The sequence below is a fragment of the Chiloscyllium plagiosum genome, chromosome 31, assembly GCF_004010195.1.
Source record: "Chiloscyllium plagiosum isolate BGI_BamShark_2017 chromosome 31, ASM401019v2, whole genome shotgun sequence".
Classification (NCBI taxonomy): domain Eukaryota; kingdom Metazoa; phylum Chordata; class Chondrichthyes; order Orectolobiformes; family Hemiscylliidae; genus Chiloscyllium; species Chiloscyllium plagiosum.
The window spans coordinates 216,192-225,331 of NC_057740.1; positions in this window are offsets into that span (position 1 = coordinate 216,192).

Genomic DNA, 9,140 nt, shown 5'->3' on the forward strand with positions numbered 1-9,140 from the left:
TGTGGGGGAGTCCAGAACTAGAGGACATAGGTTTAAAGTGAGAGGGGAAAAATATAAAAGAGACCTAAGGGGCAACGTTTTCACACAGAGGGTGGTGCATGTATGGAATGAGCTGCCAGATGAAGTGGTGGAGGCCAATATAATTACAACATTTAAAAGGCTTTTGGATGGGTATATGAATAGGAAGAGTTTAGTGGGATATGGATCAAGTGCTGGCAAATGAGACTAGATTAGTGTAGGATATCTGGTCAGCATGGACGAGTTGGACTGAAGTGTCTGTTTCCGTGCTGTACATCTTTATGACTTTATGACTCTATGTAACTTGAAACTCATGAAATGACCCTTGTCATAAATATCAACTTGCCAAGGTATTTGATTTGATTAATTTGATTTGATTTGATTTCCTCATTGTCACATATATTTTGTTACAAAATATAGTTAATAGTATTGTATAGCATCACCGCTGTCTGGCACCATCTTAAAATACAGAAATATAAATCAAAACACAGAGGCAGAAAACGTTATACAGACAAAAAAATATAGAGAAAAAATATTCAACTTTACAGTCCTCCTTGTTCAGTGCTGGCCATGGGGCTGGAGACCAAGCACTAGCCCCCTATACAGTGTCACCATTACTGGAATGAAAGATCCTACTCTCTTGCTACATCTCATCTCCACCGATGCCCTCGCCATTATGAGTCCTCACTTGATGTCGCCAATGCAGATGCCACCAGAACTTTTTTTTTGTGTTTTACTCGTAACCTTTCTACCTTATTTATCTGTTTGTATGGGTAGGTATTTAGACTTTTGCTTTCAATGATTACAACCAGCTCCAGCACATTTTCTGAAAGTGAGGTATTGTCTTACAATAAGATCAATTTTAATAAAGGGACACTGTTCATGCCGTTGAGGGTTTATTACTTTGCATCTTTGGCAGGGATCTTTACTGTTTTGTACCTGTCCTACATGATGCATTAGCTTATCAAATGTTAAATCTGTGGATATGTATCTTAAAAATTTAATGTTTTCAGCAGATCATAGAATCCATACAGTGTGGAAGCTGGCCATTTCCCTGGTTAGAGGGGAAACAATAAAAGGGAACCTTTCTCAACTTTCTTACACAGAGGGTGATATGCATAGGGAATGAGCTGCCAGCGGAAGTGGTTGAGGTGGGTCCATTAACAACATTTAAAAGGCTCTTGGACAAATACATGGATAGGATTTGGGTCAAATGCAGGGAAGTGGGGTTAGCATAGGTGGATGCTTTGGGCAGCATGAACCAGTTTGGACCGAAGGGCCTGGCTCTCTGTGTGGGACTGTATTTGGACCATCGAGTTTGCACTGACCCTCTGAAGAGCATCCCACCCAGACCTACCCCCATCGATGTAACCCTGCATATCTCATGGCTAACTCACCTAGCCTGCACATCCTTGGACACAATGGGCAACTTAGCATGGCCAATTCACCATAACTTGCACATCTTTGGACTGTGGGAAGAAACCAGAACACCCAGAGAAAGCCAATGCAGACACAGAGAGAATATGCAATATTCTCACAGACCGGTTGGGGTGGCACAGTGACTCAGTGGTTAGCACTGCTGCCTCTCAGCGAATGTCTGTGTAGAGTTTGCATATTCTCCCTGTGCCTGCATGGGTCTCCTCCAGGTGCTCCAGTTTCCTCCCACACTCCAAAGACGTGCAGGTCAGGTGAATTGGCCATGCTAAATTGCCCATTGTGTTAGGTGCATTAGTCAAAGGGAAGTGGGTCTAGGTGGGTTACTCTTCAGAGGGTCGGTGTGGACTGGTTTGGCCGAAGGGCCTGTTTCCACGCTGTAGGCAATCTAATCTAATTCTAGACAGTCACCTGAGAGTGGAATCTATCCCGGTCTCTGGCACCGTGAGGTAGCAGTGTTAATCACTGAGCCACCGTGCCACCCCAAGTCTCCGTGCTGGCTAGTATAGTAATTCTCCAGTGCCAAGTTAGTTTTTCTTAGTATTGATCTGTGTTCCTTCTGGACCTTTGTTTTCTTCACATTCTGAATGGCTTTCTCAAAAGTCAGTCTTTTTCAGACTGTAATGAATCTGACAAAGACTCATCAGTAATGGCCAAAAGGATTCAGTCTTTTATGAATCCTGACTGCAGTTCATAATGGTCAGATCATTAATGAATTATCTATTTCCCTGAATTTTCCTGAATTCTATGCTCTTCTGTTAAATCTTTTTCTCTTTCAAGAATTATTTTACCTCTGAGGTTGTCAAGGCTTTCTGTCTCTCTTTGAGTGTATCTGCTTCTTCTTTTACTTCTTGGTGAGAAATAACATAATCTGTTATATTCACAATTATGTCCTGAACTGCATTTACTTGTTCAGCTTTTGACTTAGTATCTAGTTTGGAATATTTTCTATACATCAGAAAATATTTTCTCCAAGATGTACAATTTATGTTCTATTTGGTTCTATGAAATACAATTCCTAGAACACTATTCCTATGCAATGGCAGTGATTAGGTATTTTTCTTCAATTATGATTTTCATTTTGTGACTATAGTAATTCTCCTGGACATTGCTGGAGGATTTTTCCCACTTTTCGTGCCAAAATGTAAGATTTTCCACAGTTCAAATACATGATGGAGGAGACACTATCTTTTATGGTTTAAATGGAGACTTTCAAACATAAATCTGTGTCAGACCAAAATCACTCAATTCTCGGCATTCTCTGGTACCTATTAGCTTTAATTGATCGAATTCTCTGGTTCAATTCATGTCAATTTCTCTCTTTGTTCTGGAAATTCCAATTGGTTTCCAGCTGTGTCTCATGGTATCTGTGCACTAAACTAGTGATGTTTCCCGTGAGATACAAATTATTTTTAAATGCTCACTCTATCAGCCTGAACTACTGCACCACTTAAACTGTCCCCTTTGTATCAGGGACTGTCCTTATGTGTGTTTACTTGCTGCCTGAACTTGGACTCAGGACCTCTATCAGATACCATCATCCCATGGTAAGGCTCTGCCTTGGGTCTGTAGATTTCTTCTGTTTCAGTACAATTTCTGTCAGGTCTCATATGCTTTCTGTCACTCTGAAGTATTAATTCATTTTGAACATTGTCACAAGATTCCTTTGGGGTTTGCTTTCTTTAGTAATCAGCAGTGTGTGTTTTCCTTGAGGTTGAGATTCCCAGTATTTTGGCCTTAATAGAACTAGTGCTGCTAAATTCAATCTTCAGATCCTGCACTGATCATCATGATGTAAGTGCTGCCATCCATAAGTGTGTATCTTTTTTGAGGAGATTGTGTGATATCTGCAAAGGTAGCCATCCTCTAGTCAATGAAGACGAGTTTGATTGAGTAAACAGCAGGTAATTTATTCCATTTCTGCAACTATTTACAGATTACATTACAAGAACAGTTGTTGGGAGGACCCAGATTTAGATGTGTCTCCCATATGATGTTACTCTCTGATCAAGTCATTATAGCATCATTACAATGTGTGTTGCTCTTTACACTCAATTGAGTATTAACACCTCCTGTTTCTTTCAGACTCGTATATAACTGTACTGAATGCACGATAGTCACATGCACCAACATGGACATCTTTTAATGGCAGAACCATTAGGTATATCTACAGTGTGCTCACTGAACTATGAATTAATACAGCTCACTTACTTTCTTTGGTAGTTTGTTTGAGGTTTGCAATTTGAGAAAACACGTAACAAAGCTTTACTTTTGAAGAAATGTGTGTTTGCCATTACTATATTACTTAAAGTTACAAAGTAAAAAATGTGCTTAAGTTATTAGATATTGTACACATGCGGTGATGAGAAGTGGGTAAGGATATAAGATGGTTATAAAGATAAATCAGTCCATTACTGTTGCAGGTCTTATTGAAGAATTTCTATTTCAAACTGAAGAACTTGTAAATTTATTCTAGCTGTGATGGATTCTTTAACTGAATAGTTGGAGGTTTCTTCCACAGTTAGATCAAGCAGGACAGCAGAGTTTGGCTGACAGAGAAGATTCTGCCTTCTAGTTTGCAGTCTTGACATTTTTAGTTGCCCAGTTATGCTACGGCAGACAATGAGCAGCTTTGAGATCTCTCTTTTTTGTTCTGGAGATGGTTTTTTTTCCAGATGGTTCAGTTTGGCATCTCTCCTCGTCTCGGCAACCTGCTTGCCTTTTTGTAAATTTCGGAGTTGGTAGGCTAAGATGGCGACTATTATAACCTGACCTATGCATAAAGCTAAGTCAAGTTCCTTTAAGGCTTTGGCATTTTAAAAACAGCCTTTCTCCACATGTGTTTTGTCACTTTTGTTCTGATCAATGCTTGGTTATATTCTTCGAATGAGTCATCATGGAGACATTGTTATCTCCTTGATAAAATCACAATGAAATATAATTATGTTGAGCATTGTCTATTGTCCTCTCTGAATTGCAGCCCCAGTCTGCAGTTCACGATTCTGACTGAACCATCTCAAAACAGACTTTTCCAAGGAAATTCCATTGCAAAAATAACAGCAGCCTTTAAAACTGTTCTCTGGAAAATGATTGGATCACAATGACACAATTGTGACACTTAGCAAAGGAAGCTGGCAGGAAATCAGAAAGTCCATCCTTCTCTGCAACTAGTTATCACAGGCTAAAAGTGGTTCTTCGAACATAGTTTCTCTTTAATAATAGACAAATAATCTTTCTGTTTCGAAAAGATAACAGTACAATCAAAAGCATTCATATATAATTGGTTAACCAACACACATTTCTACTACATCAGTCACTATTGATGGGAAAATGTCTCAAGTACAAACTATGTTGAGGAGATGAATAAAATATTAAAGATTGGAGCCCAATAAAGTGTCACAGTTTGTAAAGATGTAATCAATCAGTGACTGTAAACAGAGCTATCAGGAACTAATTCCCCAGAGTGGGGGTGAAAGGTGACTGGAATGAGAACAACATTGTGGTCTTATCAATATATTACCCACGACTAAGATACAGCTTTTCTATTTCGCTAAATGAGCAGTCATTTTATGAAGGAACGTGATTAGGTTTTGCTGCATCATTAGGTCAGGCAGACACATTAGCGTCAAGTGGGTGGCAGTTTGCATGAATTAGCTCCCAGCCTAACAGGTAGCACACATTCTCCAAAAAGGCAAAGTGCCCAGGAATCGACTGTGTTAGTGCCATCAGAAACCTTCTCCTCTTAAACAAATGATGCAAGGTGAGGGCTGTCCTGATGACTCTTTGCATTGGCGGATCCCTTGAGGCCAATGCACTTGTCATCCTCAGTAAAGCAGGAGATTACCTCCCTATCCAACTTGAGGGAAAATAATCCCGTTCATTTGATTAGAACCAGACAGTTAAATGCAAAGTGCTTCAGTCTCCTGAACTTACAACTGGGCTTATTAGATGCATCCAACATTCTCATAGTTTATCAAATTTTAATAATTGCAGCAAAGTAAATACAATGTGCAACTCAACAACAAGCTGTATTGGACTTTGCTGAATTTTCCTGGTTGAGGATTTGCCTCCCCATTAACTACCTCACCCTCCGAGCAGAACCTTCTATTGATTTCTCCCTCATGTGTTTAACGATGTTCACGCAACAACATCAGGACGATTTACCTACATGTACTTGGTGACATTGATTTTCACATTTTCATCACTCCTAAAGATGTTTCTCTTACATTCTTGAGTGCAATCAGTTCAGGCCAGGCATTGCATGTTAAATATGCAGTTGGCTAATACTGAGTTCTATTGTTGCTATGATCCCAGTTCATGGTAACATTGGCATTGTGAGACCTGGCTTGAAAGACCATAAGGTTTACTTCTTGCTTTTGTTTACCATAATGTTCAGTCACTGAACAAGTTCACACAAGACTCACAATTCATTTTTAACAAAATAACAAAATAAAACTGTTTTATGCACCAGGGAAAAACTACAAGCTATATCTCACCATAGAAGAAGTATGGAATGAACTCAACATAGAGATAAGAACAAATGATTCAACCTATTTATCTCAATAATAACCTTACAGACTCTCAAACCTCAGTGAAGGATCGCTCCTATCTCTAGGGTAAGGTTCAGTGTTCAGCAGGCATTGTTGTAATCAGTAATTGCTAGCGAAACACATCCGGTCTGGCAGCATTAGTGGAGAGAAAACAGAGTTAATATTTAAGGTTCTGCAACTTTTCTTTACTGGACTTGAAATGTTAACTCTGTTTTCTCTCACAGATGCTGTCAGACTTGCTGAGCTTTTTCAGCAATTCCTGTTTTTCTTTCAAATTTCCAGCACCAGCAGTCCTTCCTAATATTCTGTAATCAGTTTGTTTTCAGCATATTTCTGCATTCACTTGATGCTATTTTCTTTAGTTAATGCCTGCTTCCAAGATCTTTAATCAAGCTGCTGACTCAGCTCACTTGCAACTTAACATGGATCCCTCATCATCATTTCTCCAACATCTTTATCAGATATTTCTCTCTATAACACGTTCACCACCTTTTCTTTCTGTCTTTCTCCGAAGCAACTCAGGACTTTTCCTAGCCCTGATTATTTTTGGAAACCGCTAAACTAACAGCAGCTTTTCTGTTGTAAATCTTTTCTCTGAATGAACCTGTGCCTCAGCCTCCACTCTCTCGCTCTCTCTCTGGGTTGTGAAACTCGAGTCAGCAAACACAATAAAACTTACCCCCCAACGGGGCCCTGCTAATTATTCAGCCAAAGGTACACGAGTTCTTGGAAATGCTCATTGTGCAAAAATGAATTTTTATTGAAAAGACAGATCAGATCTTCATAAACCAATTATAGGCAGGATATTATTAAGCTGGAGGGGGTTCAGAAGAGATTTACCAGGATGTTGCCAGATATGGAAGGCTTGAGTTATAAGGAGAAGCTGGATAAACTAAGACTTTTTTTTTCACTGGAATGTAGGAGGTTGAGAGATGATCTCATAGAAGTTTATAAAATCAAATGGGGCATAGATAGTTTTTTAGGAGAAAGTGAGGACTGCAGATGCTGGAGACCAGAGTTGAAAAATGTGGAAAAACACAGCCGGCCAGGCCAGGAAGGGCTTATGCCCGAAATGTTGATTCTCCTGCTCCATAGATAGTTTTTTCTATTGGATGGGGGATTTCGAATCTAAGGGGGCACACTTCTAAGGTGTGAGGACAGAGATTTAAAAAAAAGACATGGGGGTAAATTTTTTACACAGAAGGTGATTCACCTATGGAATGAACTTCCTGAGGAAGTGGTGGGTCTGGGGACAATTACAATGTTTAATGGGCATCTCAATAAATACATAGGAAAGGTTTGGAGGGATATGGGCCAGGACCAGACTAGTCAGTTTGGTTTTGGATTTTGGACAGCATGGTCTGGTTGGACCAAAGTGTCTGTTTCCATGTTATATGACCCTATGATTCTTTAACTCAAAGCTAAAATCCATTTTTCCTCTACCTTCGAATCTATGTTTACAGATAATAATCATGAGTCTTCAACATACAACTCCTTACTTTAATTTGCTGCACTAATGTCAGTTCATTTTAACATTAGTTTTTTGGGGGGCCTAATTTTTCGGTTTCCCATTGCTATTTACCGTCAATTATCAGTATTGTTGGAATCCAGATTGTATGTAAACATCACAGATCAGTCTCCAATTCTGCTTACGTCCAGGACACCCTCTCCCTTTTTTTCTGGCATTGGTCAAGGGATCTTGTTTCCTAACTTTGTTGCTCCCCGACCTCATCTCCCACTTAGTTTTGTTTCCACCTACTCGCTTTCATTTCCATCTCGTTTTATTTTTGTCCCAGATTGTCTGTCTAACAGCCTCATCTTCCTCCTTGGCCTGAATCTCAGCCTGTCTCCTCCTTGGCGTGCAATCCCCCGGTCTTGCTTCTGTGCTTTTCTGTTCTGGCCTTGTGTCCTTGTGTTTCTTTATCTAGATCATGCCTTCAGTTCTTAACTTTAGGCTCCAGATCTGGCCTCCTCATTGCTACTGATTTTAGACTGCGTGTCCAGCTGCACTTCTGCCACAAGAGGGAGCTTCGTCAGCCTGACAGTAAAAATAGGTTGAAAGTTGGATTTATTTTGTCGGTAGTGACACATTTTATTTTGCAAGTTATTTCAATAATAAATGCAGTTTCATACATGCACACAATACCATTTTGAAAAATGCCCAAAAGATCCTAATTCAGGCTTGGATTTTTCTGATGGTTGGATAAACCATTTTCTAGTGTAGATGGCATACCGATGTTGCAGGTTGTGAGGGAATTCCCTGGGAAATTGAATATTCCACTTGGTAATTCCCTCAAGTATGGAACCCTCTGGAAGTATCCATTTAAAATTGGAAAATTTAGAGGTTCCACTGAATTAAAGAAAACAGTTACTTGGGAAAAATTAGACAATTAAAAGTGCAGTCTAACTCCTGAGTAACTAACAAAGTGAGCCCCCAACTACACATCCTTCAGACTTCCTACACCCTAAACCCTAACTCGATATTCCCCCCCCCCCCCCCCCCCTCCACACCTGCCTGAGACCCTACACACACCCTTTATTCTGGAGGGTGTATCATTCAACACTGTCCAGGCTCCTGGAAAACCCAATATCTCTCACTCAGTTATCTCTCACTACTCTAAAGACTCCATCACTTACCTGGCTCTCTTGTACCCTAGCATCATCCTTATTTGAAACTCCAACTAGCTGACATCCAATCTTCTAACCACTGAGCACCCTGCCCACTTGGTGCACTACCCCGACTCACCAGTCACCCTACTTACCTGACACTCAATCAACTTATCCCCCAATTACCTAGCATCTGATTCATGTGACATCCAACTCACCTTAGCAACCTGCTATCCTAACCGTCTGTCATCCTAACTTCATACTTGTTGTATATACTTTGCCCTTCACAGGAACCATCAAAGTGGCTGCCTTTAGTGAACAAATCATAACAGACTGTTGTGAAAACCCTCCCGTGGCTATCTTACAGGCCAGGGGGGAATCCATCAAATTTAACATATTAAATTGTTTTTAATACTGTTTTTCTAAAAGAGCCTTGATCAGAATCTCTCGTCAGAAATGCAGAGCTCTTAATGGAAAAAAAAGAAAGAGTGAATTGGTAATCTGAGTATGATTGCCACTGTTTGGAAAACT